Here is an 18,546-nt window from a genome sequence, read left to right on the forward strand (position 1 = left end):
CATTTGAAGACTGAATGCATTACAACAGTGAGACAAAGATCGGACCATCTCGAAGTCTCCTTAAAATGGGTCCTTGAAACATTCCTTCCCAGGACATGAAAGATACAGCAGATGGATCCTTCATGATCCAGACTTTCCCAAGATTCATTGTGATAACAGGATTCTTTTGAGCGGAAATGCTGGATTACACTTTTAAATGTAAGTACTGAGTTTCAAATCAATCAAATATCTAACATTACAAAAATGCACAAGGATGGATCGGAGGATGCAGCCTCTGAATTGGGATAATGCTAGGCACCCTAAACGTGCAGGTTTGGACACACCTGACCAAAAGCAAATCTTATGTCTGATCACTTAAAACAAGTAATAGCATACATTTAACCAAAAAGTTCTTTTCCCTTGAACTGAGCAAACTGTTTGTGTTATAACATTCCATAATAAAACTGAGGTAGATAAGAGGATTGCTGCCAATGTTGCATCCCTTCCTTTCAATTAAATAGTTCCCACAAAGCTCTTGCTCCCTGTGGTTTAAGCGCCTCATAAGAGTCTCATATCGTTGTGATGGAGAATGTGGGCATGTCTCTTTAATGTGATGTGAATAACGGAGACCCTGATTCAAGCAGCTTTTATGACCTCGTTTTTGTTCTCTGCATGTGTCAAACAGTATGAACCGCTCTGGCTACCATAACCTGATGTGCAAGCTATAAAACCACAGTGAAGAATGGGGATTCCTAATGAACTCCAGGATTATTGTGGACAGTGAAAATGTTGCATTGTGTATTTTAGCATGTAAGCTAATTTCACAGAGAGACTATTCAATTATCACACAAGACAGAATGGATTTCAGAGGGAATATTTGTATTGTTCCAAAATGAAGAGATGACTTTCTAGAGCTCTGCTTAAGGAAAGACCAGAAGAATCAGTGTGTATAAATGGATTGAGTGATTTATTCAGTGACTTGTGTTTTGTTAAATGTGTTTATGCAGTTTAAGGTTCAAAAAACACATCATTTTCCACATACTGTACATTATTGTTTCTCCTCTATGTCCCGCCTTCTGGAAGACGTTGAACTTTTACAAAGCTCATTGTTCTGAAAAATTAGGTGTAAGCTGATTGGCCAGCTATCTAGTGCATTGTGATTGGCCGAATACCTCAAGCGTGCAATGGAAATGTTGCACCCTTATGAGACAAAACCAATAAAAACCCATTACAAACGAGCCATCTGTAGCATCCAGTGGGGACATAATTACTGATTATAATAACTTATACTGTCTTTTTACATGTTGCATCATGCCGCGTAAACTTAAAAACCATGTCTGCATTTGTGATCAGAGAAACAACAAACAACAAGCACTACTCTACACTGCTCAAAACTTGTGTTTGAAATCGTCAGAGGCAAATCCTTTAAATATGAATACGTACTAACAGGCTGTGAGTCAACATTATTTGTCAGAACACTGGCGTTGTAGGCTAATCTCCAAGGAAAACATTCCTCGTCCTCCATAAATTGTGCTGCTCACATCTGAATATTTGGGTTGAACTGTTCTGGAACAGTGTTGTAAAATACAACTTAACCACTGATTTCTAGTTGTGTCCTCTTTTGGAAGGCCAAACAAAGTATTTTCGTTTTCACAATAAAACACATCGTCTCCACGACATGGAGGCGGCAACAATACTACAGCAAGAATCGCGACATGACGGCGGCAACAATACTACCGGTGTTATGCAAATCTTCCTACACAGTGACGTAGACATGTGGGGGCGTGTTTAAACAAGGCGTTTTAGGAGGGCGTGGACGAGTCTTAACTTTTGTAAAGAATATCTCTTTGGGTTTGAGACTTTAGTCTTTGCAACAGCTTGTAACACTCCAAAGAGAAAGGACAACTTGAAATCGCATCATATGACCCCTTTAATGTTTGCTTGAGTTTGCCTTACAAGCATACAGGAATTTGGTCTGTTTTTCTTCCACAATATCAGGTATCAGATCTCTCACCTTAAGAATTATACCTCATTTTCTTTTCTTTTTTTTTTTTAATTATCATTGTAGAGCATTGTAGAGGATCCACTTTTAGGATAGTCAGACTATTAATGGCCATTAAGCATTACTAAGGCAGTTAAGTTGTGTGCACATTCAATATGACAAACAAGCGTTAGACTAAACAATACTTTGCAGAATTGTGTGAAAATGGAATATGTTAACATTCTTTAAACATTGTCCTATTGTGTTCTACAGAACAAAATAGCATATGGAGTTTGAAATTTCATAAAAAAAAATGTTTGAGTGAACTATCCCTTGTAGTGCAACGTAATAATATGTCTAAACATTGTTATATAGCAACCATTTCAGTCATAAAATCGGTCATAAATACATCTTTTGTTTAAAAAAAAAGAAAAAAAAAAACACATTATTTCCAAACAATAGTAAATCAAGCTTAAAATTATGTAACTACTGTTAGTAATCACCAAATTATTACCGTCTCTCTACCAGACTTACCATTTGTAACCCTACCGGGTGAAAGTTCAACCAGCACTTTTTCTACTCTAACTGCAATTAAACCCACTTTCAAGATAAAACTGTATAGTTTCAACATGTCACTTACATTCCTTTCTTAAATGGTCGATGAACATTTTGTTGAATAAGTCCATACTGACGATGTTGAAGCAGTTGCAGCGTGTGAACACTTGTGGAGGAGTTGACCAAAGCTAAAGCTAATCCCAGCGAGCCATGCCTGGCACCAGAAACAACGCTAAGCAGCAGAAGAGATATGTTAGGATTAAGTAGAATTAGTCGACTATGCCATGAGCCTTTCCTCATTTAGATACTCATTGATACAGGTGCCAAAGCTAGTTAGAACAACTAAGAATATAACTCCAGGGGGACTACCTCTCTAACCCAAAGAAAGTAACCACACAGAGTATCTTAGGAAGCATCTTTATCCTTTGTTAGGGGTTTTACACCAGAGAAAGCTCCTTTCATGCAGTGTTTAGTGTTTATTCTTTTGAAATTGCAATTGTGTCTATGAATAAGGTACAAATGGTTGTGCTATTACTTTTTTTACAGCAAAAAATGGCACAATTCCTTTTTTTCAGTTGCAAGAACTATTAGGTGTTTTGGAAGATTCCTTAAAATTGTAATGCAGAGGAAGTAACAGCATTTGGAGCATTTCTTTTCCATTCATTTTTCACACAGTGGAAGGATAAGTATATAATCTTGTTCCATTTTCTCAAATTTTACACAAATTGTAGTGGTGCCTGAATACGTCTAGCTCAATCATTCAACCATGTTACGAGAGATACTGTATTAAGAACATGATCAAACAGAAATATAAGTTTATCGGCAACTAAACCAACATTTGGTCCCAAACTAACTAGCCCCCACTGAGGGATATTGTAATTTAGGCTAAATCTTCTATCATTTTACCTACTCTTGCAACATCTTTCTCTTGGGAGTGGCTCCTTTCACCCTTTGTTGTACAAAGAACAAAACTCTGACTTCATTTTCAAAACAAATGTTGTACTCATTTGTAGAAAGTGGCAATTAAGTTACTCTGTTTCAGGATGCAGTCAAAAGAAGCACGTTGGCCTACCTGCTTTTTGGTAAAAACATGCAAAAATTAAGAAAACGACCAAATCCAACTCTTATTAAACATCATCTAAGCATGACAGGACATTATCGGTCATTATTTATGCAGAGTGATTAGCCTTCTAAACAGTGAGGCCACGCAGCATGTAACTGAGCACACGAAGAACTCAATGTAAAGTGTCCGAGGATCTTCCAGACATGTTCAATAATGCATTGAGATTCTATATGTTACAAAACTCCATGACACAGAGACACAGGAGAAAACGAAAGATTAGACTAGCCCGCCACAGCACAAGACATTGGGTGTGAGTGTGTAACATGACCTCCCCTACCTATGTACTTAGAGGTTATGAGGTGCATCAGCGTATGCATTTTTAAGTGGCCCTTGCTAAGTAAGCATCACTGTTGCTGCTCATACTTAAGGTCTGAGGTATCAATGTTAATGTACTCTTCAATTGGGCCAGTAAGCAACCACCTAAACACCATAACAACATTGCAATATTCTGGCAACCTCCTAGATCAACTGAACATTTTGTTAGAGAGTTTGCAAAAATAAAAAAAGGAAACATAACTTTGTTTGCAATTAAATCCACAGAGTAAGATACCTTTTTTTTAAGGCTCCATGAAATCAGTTTTATTTCCCCCATACATTCTTTTTTTTCCCCATTTTACTATTACTATTATTATTATTTTTCTGGATTCCATGGTTTATGATTCAGTACAAACTTATCATAAAAATGATGTCTAATGAAATTAATTATTAAAACTTTAACAGCTTGATCGTTCATTTAAAATGTAATCAAATTAAATTAATTTAACAACAAAACATTACATTTTTATTATAGAATAAGATGTTGCACAACAGAACTGCATAAATTCATTAAAAATACCTTGGTTGCATGATATTCCTTAAATAAAAATATAAAAATATAAAAATATTTTAGTATGATATATTTGTATACAATAGTATATATCACAGTCATAATTTCTTTTGGACTTTTTGGCAAGTTGTTGTGAAGGTCTTTTATATATATATATATTATTGACATGCTCTCTACAGTCCTCAAACATTATATGTATGTGCATTTGTGTTCTGTTCTCTTCTTGCACACCAATGATTGGTCAATTATGCACAAAGCTTGCACACTATGAGTGAAACTACTTTCAGTCATTACCTTCAGCAAGTATGAAAACAATAGTAAAACACTCCCATACAAAATCTGGTCATTAAAGGTCATTTAAAAATCCCGGTTCTATTTTATTTGCACATGTTGTCTGTGCTTGTTTAGCATCCAGCTCAGTAAGGAAATTATGCAAATCAGGTAAAGCAAAAATACCAAAATTTTGTACTGCACCACACATCTGATATACCCGGTTATAATGATCTTCTCTACAATTTGCTGAACTATTGCAGCCATAATCACAACAGAATATGCACAAACATTTCTTTAATAAAATTCTGTAAGGAAGGTAAAAGGCAAATAACAATACTTTTTTGTGAAAATGGTACAATCTAATAAAATTTACATATAAAGGAGGTGTGTTTGCCTCTAATTTAAATAAGGTGCAGCACTGTTTCAGTGTACTTAGCACCTGTATTGTAGGGTGCAAGGTCTTGCACTGAAATACGTTGTACAAAAATGGCACAATTATAAATGTAATGCATATAGTGAATTCACTGTATATTTGCATACCTGTTTTTGCCCAGATGTCATCTCTGCCTGCTTTGTATCCAGAGAGCAATTTTATGAAAGTGCTCAGCACTCTGAAACATTTTAAAATAATACATTTTTGTAGTATGGTAAGTCGCCTTATTTCACCTTTTTAAAAGAACAAAAGCCAAAGCAACTTGAGGAGAGTAAGGAAACAGGAGCCAGGACCGCCAGGGGAAGAAAGGAGACCTGAGCTAACTTACAAGGCTGTGAGTGGGTTGAAGTTTCAGTTTAACCTTTGCAGGGCAAAGCATGCAGAGGAAAAGGAAGACAAAAGTCTCATTTTAAGACAGCATTACAGCGACAACAATATTTTTGTATGTATGCTATATTTAACCTGTTGTACTATTATTACAGTATTATACAGTAATAATATTCTTTATACAGTATTATTAATAATTATCGGAATATATTAATTTGCCATGCTACTGTAAAAATGACCAATTGCTTCCCAAGGTCACTCATCATCCATTGAATCAAAAAAAAAAAAAAATTAACTCATGTTTACCTGAAACTTTAGATGCAAATCAAGCCACATCCCTATGAAGTCTCATTGTGGCAAAGTCATGTATTAAACAAAGGCACATGTACAAGCACACATTCAAAGCACCGAATTACAGCCAGTCCCACACCTGAAGGCATAAGCAAATCACTCAAATTTGGTTATCTAGCCCTGCCCTTACTAAGTTCATTGAAGACATTAAAAAGAAATGCATTCAACATAACTAATACAACTCAAATGCAAAAAAGCCAGTTCCACAGATAGCTCTAATGTTTGTCTTTTGTAAAAACAGATCATGTTTTTTTTCTCTGTTAGCAAAGAACTACAATGTGTTTAACTAATACTGCAGTGTCCCTAATTCTGCAACAACCTAGAAACACCTGCTTTAAGATCCAAACATTGAAGCAAAAGGTAAAAGCCCACAGCATGCAAGTAAACGAACTTCAACTTACAGTTTGCCGCTGCTTCTACATGCTCAGGTATCAATCAGTCATAGCCTCCTGTTGCAGAGGAAGGCGACTGTGCTAGTTACTGCCTACAGTTAGGTTATCTCTCTGTATTATGTATTATTCATCAACAAAAAGTAACACAATATTGTACAATATCCCAACATGCTTGGCTTTCTGACCGGTTGCTTTAATATCAGCTCGATGTTGCTGCTAGGCTTGAGGTGACCTATGGAAGAAGGCATGCAATATCACTTGCAGATGACATATTAAAACAGGCAAATGTTTGGACACTCATACTGTAAAAGGTGCAATAGGGCATGACACCAGACATCAGGCTATATAGCAGTGTGATAGAGTTTCTACCTACAGTGCAGGCACTAAATAAGAGCAGGGTAAGGAAAGACAGTTTGATTTCTTTGAGGTTATGCTATTGTTCTGTTCTGACTCAACCTACAATGACTCTAAGAGTGCAACAGATGGTACTGTGATTGCTACTACATCCAAGCCTGCACTGCTGAAAAGATTTAATGTGACTTATCTATCTTAGAGAGACATCTAGTGTCTTCACTTCTGGCAATGACAGCACCATTACCAAGCAGACAGGGTTATTTTACAGTATCAGAGATATATATAGTTGCTGCATTTGTAGCATTTTATTTGTACCATTTCACAGGAGTGCCAAAGTTTTTTTTTGAAAGCTAAAGTAATAAAAGGTATCCAGACTGCGTGTCCTATGTAGGGTTGCCTATGTAGGAGCCTGTTCCAGCATCTTGGGCTGAAAGAATCAAAAAAATCTGGATGGGTGGATGGCCAGCCCATAACATGGTTAATACACACAGATATACACACATTTATCTGTTCTGCATGTTTTTGGATTATAGGGAAAACCAGAGCAGAAACATGCAAACTTCACACAGAAAGACCTCCTGTGACTCAAACCAGAGACTTTCTCGCTGCAAGCCAACACTTTTACCCTGAGCAACATCTTTAGCTTCTAAATTAATGTAACTGCAAGACCAACTTTAGCCAAAACCAACTTACAAACTAAAGAGATTTTTACATTTTCTTAAGAAAATGTGGTTTTTACTTTATTTTTAATGGTCCCTTTAACACATTCCATTTACTATAAATAATGTTGCACCTACATATCTACTAGATCTCACTACAGAGTGTTAGTAGAGTATTAGTAGACATGTAGGGTTACGGGTTAGATTAAAGGGATAGTTCACCCCAAAAATGAAAATTCTGTCATTAATTACTCACCCTCATGTCGTTCCAAACCTGTAAGACCTTCTTTCATCGTTGGAACACAAATTAAGATATTTTTGGATGAATTCCAAGAGCTCTCTGACCCTCCCATAGACAGCAAGGATCCTAACATGATAAAAGTCCAGAAACGTAGTAAGGACATCATTAAAAAACATCCATGTGACGTAATTTTATGAAGCTACAAGAATACTTTTTGTGTGCAAAAAAAAAAAAAAAGATTTTATTCAAGCATTCGTCTCCTCCACATCACCCTGGTGCCATTTTGGAGTTTATCACATACGCAAACCAACATATGCTGTTGTGTGTCAGCAGCACCGTACACAGATACGTTGTTTACGTTGTTTACACTTTGATCTGATTGTAAACCATGTATCTGCGTACATACATTGCTGATGTAACATTAACTTTTAATTTTTTTAAAGAACCACTTCAAGAACTCTATACAGCTAAAACTACGAAGATGGTTCTTTGCTGAACCCAAGGGTGTTGCAAAGACCCAAATTAGACCTATAACAATGTACCAGTTCATAGACTTGTTACGTGCCACATACAAATGCAAGCCATCAATCTATTCTACCCTTCTCTGCATCGATCAACACTGACTTCCATTCTCATCTTTGCTTGAGTGGATGTCCAGTAAGTTACAGCATTCAACTCCCGTTATAATTCCCAATTATTGGCAAGCACAGACAAGCATCTTTTTCTCTGTCAATCAATTTCAGCAGCCTTTCACACTTCACCGGTGACAACACTCACCAACAGGGGCTGCTGCGCAACCTCTATGTGCCTGTTTATCTGTGTGGCCTGCGGAGATAGAGCATTATACCCGAAGAGCTGCAGAAAGCTGAAATATTCATGGCTGCTTCTCTGTTTCTCTTGTTTGTTATGAAGCTCCTGTGGTGTTCATTAGGTCCCTCCCTTGCCCGAGGGTTCAGTTTTCAAACCGGAGGAGACACCAGACGCCATGCTGCTCGCTTGCTGTGTGCACCCCAGTGGGACTCTGTCAGAAGATGCCGATACCTCTTCCTGTGTACCTTCATCATCTCTTTTTACCCTCCCTGTCACTCTTTCCTTCCTTCCCTTTCTCTCTTTAACACTTTCTCTCATATGACTAGCCCAAGCAAACATCATAATTCGAAGCAGTGAGAAAAAGCCAGCACTGATGTTTCAACCTCTAGAAAGAGGACCATCAATCACAAGCTGATTGGAGGACCAGAGGCAATCAATAACACTGTATCAAGTCGTTCACGTCTCGGCCCATGAGGAGGCCCCTCGTCATGCATCACACTGACACATCCCCGCCCCCTCTTCAGGTTCTCCCTGGCCTCTGACGGCCTTCATTTCCAAAGGGGTCCAATTTGATCAGGCTCCTTAAGTGGTGCTCCCTCAACTGGATCTCCCAGGCTTGAGTTACCACAGCTAAAGTGCCTCATTTCCTGCTCTGTTGGGTTACAAATGGTGCGGTCCAACCCACAGGCGGAGACACAGCAGTGGCCGTAATGACCCCATGATTAGTGTGGGCACTGGGCCCACAACCTACTTGGACTGAATCTCTGTACAAAAGTCGGCCCCTCATTTCAGACAATGAGCCAGACAGACACATTTACCTGTTCGGGGCTCTTATTCAAAGTGGAAAAGCACAGCCTCTACGATTCACCAACTCCCCAAAAAATACTTATGCATTATAGTGGCGGGCAGTGTGTTGCTATACAGTTGCTAAAGTGCTCTGAATGTCTTAAATGTGCAGCTATGCAGATGTTTGGGTGTTATGGGTGATTGCTAGGCCATTTTTGAAGTTGTTGCAAAAATGGTACAAAAGCTGTCACTGGGGACGGTACATTTTTAAAAGGTATACTTTTGTACCTTATTTAGCCATGAAGGGTGCATATTAAAACCTAAAAGGTACATATTCTTGTTTTATTACCTTTTGAAAGCGTACCACTTTTGTACCTTTTTTTGAGAGTCTAGGTAAAAATAAAGTTCACCCCCAAGTCTCTCCATCTGAATATGCTTATGCAAAAAGCAATATGTCCAATAAGTAGTATGTCCAAATGCACAGTATTCATTCAATAGTAAGATTCTGAAATGTGCATCTGTATCCAGTAAATACTCTCAATTTGTCTCACTCTTGTGATATTCTGGTTTATGTGGAAGTTTAATACTTGGTGGTTTGTTCAATCAATAATCCTCATTTTATGAAATATTGATAGTAAGCACTACACATAATAATATTTAATGAGACCTTGAAAAAAAGTGGAATGCAATTATTGGCTGTGACCAGCTGTTAGTGACAATAAAAGCAAAGGTACTGAGTGAACACCAAAAATCAACCAGCCCAGCAGTCTGTTATTCTGCGATGTATCAATGATTATAATCTATTGGTGATCCTTTGCCTTTTGTAATTAAACAGATTTTGCAGGTTGCATTGCCAAACGTGAAATTATCAGCAAGACCCTGTCAAAGCAGGTTATGAAGATATGAAGATGATTAAAGACTTTAATTAATCAATCCAGAGAAACATAAGTCATACGCTCTCCATTGGACTAGTGGGCTGATGCTTTAGGCATATGCTCGCCTTACATTTGCGGTTCATCAATCCTCTCTGAACATTATTCACTCACTGTTTTTGACATTTTATGCTTGCCATTTCCTTACAATGACAATGAAGATCATAATGAGAAAAAAAGGCCATGCCGACAGATGCCTAATGCAAGATGCTCATGGTTATTAAGATATGAAATAGGGCTCATTAATGCTCAGACTCTAGCGGAACATTATGTTCCCTTTATGTATGACTTGATAATGCATCAGATAACACCTTAAATTATTAATATATAAAAAATAGTTTGTAAAGATGCAATTATTTTTTGTTAACAGGAAACAACAGTACATTCATTAGTATTGTATTAGTAATTCCATGATTAAATTTCGAAATCATAAAATATGATTTAAATTTATTTTATGAAAATTATACTTTATATTCATATGATCAAATAAGCTAATGGTCGATCCTCACTAAGGAATGGCTAACTTCAGCTTTGTTATTTCCATCCTATTCACTTCTGTAAGCATAAAATCTACAGAGAAGCTGCAGAGTTCCAGAGGAACAGAACAGAACAGAATTGACCAGTAATAATCATACTTCATTTTCACTAAACAATTTATGGACTGCAAATCTGATTATGAACAACCAGTGTCTATTTATGCATAAGGGAAAAAGCTGACCTTTATCTCGTCACGCATCATGTTGTGTAAACTGTTAGCTTCAACAGCAGAAGACACACAGCTGTCTCTTCATATTCATCTCATCATTTATTTTTTTCTTAGCTTCTTTCCACAATCAGAGCATCACAGCTGGAGAGCCAGTGTATTTACACAGTCATCGTGATGTTTCCATACCCACTTGAGTCTGTGCTGTTGTGAGGCAGGTGTGGATTCAAATGGCTTTGCCTCAGGGTGACAGCATGTCCAATTCATCAAATCCCCCAACCTGAAGGCCAACCAAGGTTCATTTACTCTATCAAACTCAGATTTGACTTTTGTGGTTTCACTTTATATATAAACAGTAAATGTATTTTTTTTTAAATAACTTGAATTAAACTGTAAAAACCGAAAGTTTAAAGAGTAATAGACACAAGACGTCGCACACTAATTAATTTGTCTTTACTTTGGGAAAAAAAAACAGGATCTTGACTCAATTATTTGAGTGATGCTATACATACATTGCTTGTCATTTCAGCAATAGCATTTCTACATATATATATTTATGGACTGTGTGTGTTGTGTGTGTGTGTAGTGTGTGTGTGTGTGGCAGGTACGAATGCAAAGGCGCTACTAATTAATAAAAGGCATGTACTTCATTATATATGAGCAGGTCAGACCATGCTCGAGGAACGAATTTGTCTAACACTATCTTACGCTGTAGCATGATGACTTTAATTGTTTATAACTGTGAGTACATATGTATTCTAAACAGAGTGTGGCTTCATGTCTTTTAAAAAAACACTATAAGTGAGTATTTCATTCCATTCCTCATCCATTTCAATTCACGTCCAAGTCGGCAGATGAAAAAATTAAACCCTAAGGTTGTGACATCCTACAAAAACAAATTTAGCTATTCAGTGGCTGAGGTAGTGGACAATGCAGCAGAAAAAAGAAGAGGAAAGGGGAACAAGGAAATTTAAAGGGAGGGGGGGGAGGGAGTCGGAGAGGAAAAAAGAGAAGGGGAGAGAGTCAATGGAAATAATGTACACATTTAACCTGAATAAAGAGAAAACATCCTAACTGAGATAATATAACTAAGAGTATGAGATGATCTACAATTATCTCAAACAATTTCGGTAAAAGGTGGCCTAAATTAGTCAGGGTAGCAGTGTCTTAATATTTTGTTTTGGGATGAATTATTAATAGTTATAAATATAGCTAATAGAATAGTAGAAGCATAAATCAAACTTTCTCACACTTTAGAGCGTGTCATAAATTAAACAAAGGGGGCCAGATCTTGAGAAATTTCCTGAGAAATGTTTGCATTGAAAAATCTGTGGCATTATTCATTTTATAGTTCTAAACTATTTATACTCTCCCAAAACAAATATCAACAGAAACATCTAAGACAATTAATTATAAACAAACCTATTCCATTCAGTTAACTAGCTAAAAAAGAAAAAAACTTTGGGGATTTCCTCAAACAAACACAATGAAATTCCATACACATTACTTCAAAGTCACTTCCTTTTTCAGACCAAACCTAACGTAGCTATCAAAATGTTCTGAAAGACATATTAATAAAAGTCAAACAGTGAAAATAAAGATGCAACAATGTTTTGCAGTGTATGAACCAAGTTTTAGATTTAACGATGGATTCATTGGAAAGATATCAATATAGTGGAGCTATGGTGGAAATAGCAGTTGTTCTTACCAGAGGTGAAATGCCAGCTGTCTCCAGACATGGTTGGACAGTTCTGCACCGAACGATTTAGGATACGTGAGGCTGCTTTTAACAAAACACAATTATCCTCATCCAAGTGAAAGTGGCTTCAGTGGGGGCGAAAGCATCTTAGACCCTACACACTGGACTCAAGACCAGACATAATAATCATAATAACCTCCATTGTCAGGACACTCCAATCATAAAATGTCAGATCGGTGGGAATGTACAGGAGTTTAGGTGGTTAGCCATTGGGAAACAAGGATGACAAATCTATAATGGAAAATAAAACATGGGGGGCATTATGACACATTGTTCAAGTATGTTCTTTAATAGTTGTGAAATACTTCATGAGTTTTCGGTTATGTTGCAGTTAAGCTTGCAGCTTCATTGGCCTATGCTGTTTCGCCTAAAATTCGCTTAGCACAAAAAATAGCACAATAGGCAGCAAAGTACATACAGTATAGATGTATAGTACATTACATCCATACATTTAAAATGAATTTGGATCCATAGCTCCTGTGTGATCATTGAGAAATTTGAATTTGGTGATTGCGGAAAATTGGCAGGCTTGTACACATCCACACAGACCATTTTGAGACATTAGTGATATACTCCAATCTTTAGAGAAGATACATTTTGAAACGAATAGGATGGTTTTGTGTCAGGGAGCAAACATCTGATAGAGGAGATTTAAACCATTCCCATGGGCTCATTTAATCTATTTTGCTGTGTAGTAGAACAGGATGACACGATGAGATTGAGGTCTCATGTTTGAAATCTATTCTTTCCTAATGCTTTTAAGTGATGTCAACATTGGCTCTGACAAAATTCGGCGGATAAAGGCACAATTGTCAAGCTGCGATCTAGCAATAGGCAGTACATTTTGGGAGTTAATAGATGCTCCTGGGCTGAAAACTCATTCGCATCGCATGCATCAACTCATGGTGCCTTCATTACTGCACTGTAACTAAACAAATACAACATCAAGGGCAAAACAAAGCTCAATTCTAAAACGTTCGCAGTAGAATTAATACTTCTGTTTTAATACGGAGGAGAGTGAAGATTAGAGTGTCTGGAAAAAAGATTTGTGAAAAGCTTTCCTGGATTCTCGTGGCAGGTTTGATGGCTGGGCTCTCTCAGGGTTGCAGGCCCTGCGTCAATAGACTGATGTGGCGCAATTGATGAGTGCATTGTCCGTAGCAGGGGCGCCACGCTGAGTCAGTGTAAATGTAGTACTTCGTACTGGAGCGGCCGCTACATCTTCATGGCAGCATTGTGAGGGAGCGTACTGGAGCGATTAGACCCTTGTCCCCCTGAATTCTTCACCATTCACAAGTACTAGACATTTTGACTGTATTTATCAATAATGCACGCAGTGGTGTAGAGCTGCGCGTAGTGCATAGGAGATACGCAGATTACTGCTTTAACACACTCCGTATTCGGGGGCTCAATAAGTGAGGCTCAATCTGACGCACCAGCCATCCTAGGACATTGACTTCCGAGCTTCTGTCTGGCATTTCTGTCCTCTTTACCTTTTCTCAGATTGATAGTGTTTTTCTCAGTTCAAATAGAATTTGGTAAAAAAAAATGAGTATTGACATTACATTAAAAAAAAAAACAAGAGACAGGCGTAGGGGCATAATAAGCCATCAAGGGTATTATCATTGAACAAAAGAAAATGATGCATGATGGGAATACATTACCAGTGTTGCCCAAGTCGGCTACTTTGTAGCCTAGATTAGGGATCTTCCTTCCCCACCCTTTTGAGAACATCTTTTCAAAAGTTTAGGGAGCAAAAATACAAGCTTCATTAGACAAAAAACCTTTAAAGCTAAAACCCGTCGATGCTAACTTCCTAGATCCAGTAGGACACTTTGCCTGACTCGACGTATGTAGTAGCTACGTTCAGTCTACTGTATCTATTTACTATCATGAGGTTACATATCATGTCGACAATTTGCCGAAATAAAAATAAATGTCATTCTGAGTGACTTGAGCATTCAGGTGACAGGAGGCATTTAGCTCATGCTATTGAAGCGTCTTGACGCTCTGAACACACCTGGAAGCGCTTTAATACATGCGAACACTGCATGTAGTAGTGCGTCGCTGAGGCGATTCGACGTCGGGTAAAAATTTGGAATTTATATATGCGAGAAGCGCTATGAAGGGAAGGGGATGGGGAAAAGCAGTGAGCGCGGGTCATTGGGGGGGGGCTTGGTTCAAGCGCAGACGCTGGTCTCGTTTTTGTGGTACTGGCGCTTTGGCTTAAAACCTCTGGGACAGTTTAACCCACACGCACTCTTCCTGTTGCACACGACAGCGACTCCCTTCAAGTGGCCAAGACGCGCAAGTGTGGGGTCTTTGGACAAGATATACTATATTGGTCGGGCACTTGTCGGCAAACACGTAAGTGTGGAGTAAACCTGTTTTTTTAGCCTATATGGAATTGTCTGTTATCCATTGCCTATTATAAATAAATAGACTTTTATTCGCTTCGCAAATCATGATATTTTTAATGTAAAAAACAAACCAAAAAAAAAGCCTTTAAAATTGGAACTCATCAGAGAACTTTTTTCAAATAAAATTAATAAGAAAAAAATAGGTTCATCGACCCGTTAAACTGCATAAAGCATAATGCATTTTTTAATTCAAACTCAATCTATCCTTAGCCTTCGTACAGACTTCTCCCGGTGATGTATGTCGGGATCCTAATTACTTACTGCTTAAATACCGGTGCCCACCACTTTCAGAAAAGCTTGACTGCAAGGCTCAAATTCAGATCAGTCTTTATGCCAATCACAACAACCAATGGATGAAAAAAATAGGGGGCACGGGACTTTTTCTTAAATCACTAATTTTTCACTTTACATGTATGTCCTCAAAAAACAATAAAAGAAATCGGTTGCTACTTTCCATACTGAATGCGTCAACTTAAATGGTTAGCGATGTAGATACTGAGAGCCATAGAGACATAGATTTTTTTTCATTGCTTTAATCTGCTGTAGCAAAACTGCAGATTAAACACGCCTACAAAATTCGCCTTAAAGTACACACATCACAATGTGAAACACAACAAACACGTGTGGTCTGTGCTTCATTTTTGAGGCTGGTTAACATGGGTCTGTGCTGAATTTTAACTGGTGGCATTTGATGTGGATTTTTTGAAGGTCATTATGCAGTGGCCTATGACTTGAATCTGTAGTTACCGACATCTTTGATGTACAAATTGATTTCGACCTTTCATCTACATATGAAGTGCACTTCAATCTGCGGGCACAGGAAAATGTTCCATCATTTCTTTAATGATTTAATCAAACCTGTATTATCCACTAATAACTGGTCATTTGAATAAATGCCTGGCTTATGGGGAAAAAACAGTGAATTAGACAAAAGTTTAACCATGCTTTACTACTTTGAGAACTGTCCAACAAAAAATCCTAAAATAACCGCCTATAACTAACTCTGGCTCATTTAGGGTCACTTTAACGACACCAAACACACGGCTGTAAGTTTTTAGAGTGATCGCTATAAACTACAGGCAGGTGAGTTTGTAATGCAGAGTTGGTGCTAACTCCTTCTGCAGGAAAGTGAGACGGCGCCTGAGGGCCATAGTTGAGATCTCCCTGCTGTAGAACCTTGAGGCTGGGTCTTGTAAGTTAAATTAGAGCTAGGGTGGCTCTTCTATGCGCAGATCTGGACGAGCCCCTGGCTAGACTAAAACTACATGCAGGGATCGACAACTTTTGGTTCTAGAAGACCACTGTCCCTGCAGAGTTAGTTCAACTAAAAAAAGAGCTTCGCGATAAACTCTCAACCTGGGCCTGTAGGCTTCTAAATGATGCTTGAAGACTATTTGTTCAGTCTTGTTTTCAGGTGGTGTTTGATTATGGGTGTGAGCTAAACTCTGCTGCAAGACAGTGGCCCTCCAGGACTGAAAGGTGGCCCATGCCTGAACCTACAGTACTTCACTGTAATAGTCAGACAAGAGTTCTCATTATATACTTTTAACATATCATATACTCATAATAAAGTGCACAACGCATATCCAACAATATTTATGGCCGTTTTCATAACCTCCTGGATAGGCTGAACTACTAAGTTTAGTACTACCCACAATTATGTTATGTGTTATGTTGTCAGCAAGAGACACTGGCTTGACAGAAAGAGCAAATGCTTGCAGTCAAGCTTCAGAGACTTGTATAACACTTTACGGCATATCTAAATCGTTTGCCGTGTCTATTTCGCCCCCATGATGATGAATGGTCTTACACCAAGCATTTAGAATACTGGCAATATTGACTAACATCATTGTACATTTAAATTATAATTGCGGCACCATGCTGGCGACAGTGTTGGTGGTTTTCCAGGGGCATTGTCATGTCAGTTTTAAGGTGTTTAGAGGGTTTTAAGTGGATTTCGTGTGATTGCTACAGCTTTCTATAGAGTGGTTCTGGTCTAGTTGGCTAAGGTAGAGCTTTGTGGTTCCTTAGCTGGCCCACATCACCTATACACAAACGGCCACCCGAGGCTGCTTCCTAGAAGCAAACTCTTAGTTTAAGGTTGAAGTGCTTGCAGATTACTAGCCTTGCATCCATAACAGTATATGCTACTTTCCCCCTCTAGTTTTTTCCCCACTAACCTGATTAGCTTGTCGCATGTGTGTTGGTTAGTTAAATTGGTGGAGCTAAGCTCTGGCATGAAAGTGATCTCAGGGAACAGCTTTGCCACCATCCGGCGCGGTCTGTAGCAAACTTCAGGTTTGGGTGTGGTGGTGTATGAGCTAACCTTCAGGAGGGCAGGATTTGGACACATGCGCTGATGCTAGGCAGAGATGGGGCTCAGAGGCCCCCGCCATTCAAGAAGAAAGTCTGTTGCCTTGGCCCACAATACGCCACTGAACTTGAGGTCCTTGTCATGCTTGATGCAACTTGACTACTTATATGACGTATTTCGTGTATTTGGCCCAAGTGTTCAAGTGGAGGATGAAGAGCGCATAAGTGTGTGTACAACTTTGCATTACCTGATGGTGGCACACTTTCATTTCTGGTGGCTGTCTAAATTAGCTATAAAAAGCAGTTGCAAATGATGTACAAATAAATATAATGCCTAGTAGCTCAGGTGCTCTGGCACCAACAACACAATGTTTAGCACTTGTTTTAACCAACGCCAAATTATATGTAGATATCTGATTAATATTAATATTTTTAACTTACATTGAAAGGTGTCGCGTGACATCATCCGTCGGCGATCTTGGCAAAAAGTCTCGGTCAAATTATTTCAGGCAACATGATGCATGATGGGATACACTAAGTATTAATACCGCTCCGGAGTGGTATTCGTAGAGGTGTAATTTAGTGTGTGCGTTAAGGGCACTGCGCTTTGGACTTTTGAGATCTGGACAGTCTTGTGCACGTTATTTTATTCTTGTCACGCGACACATGCGCTCTCAAGTGGCCAAGACCCGCAAGTGTGGGTATTTGGAGGCAGAGGTGCCCAATCCTGTTCTTGGAGATGTAACTTCCTGCAGAGTTTAAGGCCCTGTTATTAAGATGCATTTAGGTTGATCTGATTACAAATGAATGATGCTAAATACAGGTGTAAACACAGTGTAAGACATTTTTGAGCTTGTCCACTTTTGATAGCTTCCATAGGTAGTTCAAAGCTAATTCGAATGGATTGCTCTCAGTTTGGACACTCATGTAATCAAATGCTTTCGAACAGCCATCAAAACTGCCTCCGCTTCTGCCTAGTGACCTCATTCTGAAACATTACGGGACATGTTGTTGTAGCCAGAGAGGTTTAAATTTTGCTGTCTGAAATCGTTAACTTTGGAATAAAAGATGAATAAATGTCAATGTTCTCTAACCAGTTCCTGATTCTAAAACAAAACCCACAGTGTTTGACAGAGTTTTGTGGCTATCAACAGCAGAAATGAAAGCTGCTGATCTTCGCATTGTTTTCCGTTGTCTCCTTTCCATATTCTTATGTAAAGTGTGAAGGCTTATTTCACAATTAATAGTTTGAAAGATAAGAAAAAAAGCACATAGATATACGTACCTATAGCCTCTCCCTTAAAATCAGGAGAAAAGTGGGTCAAAAGA

At 38.3% G+C, this 18,546-nt stretch overlaps 1 pseudogene; it reads right to left on the minus strand.

The window, feature by feature from the left end:
• LOC109086620 overlaps window positions 1-2,721 on the minus strand; it is a 67,892-nt pseudogene extending 65,171 nt beyond the window's left edge.
• Between the last annotated feature and the right edge of the window lie 15,825 nt (window positions 2,722-18,546).

Source organism: Cyprinus carpio, unplaced genomic scaffold, assembly GCF_018340385.1.
Source record: "Cyprinus carpio isolate SPL01 unplaced genomic scaffold, ASM1834038v1 S000006818, whole genome shotgun sequence".
Lineage (NCBI taxonomy): Eukaryota > Metazoa > Chordata > Actinopteri > Cypriniformes > Cyprinidae > Cyprinus > Cyprinus carpio.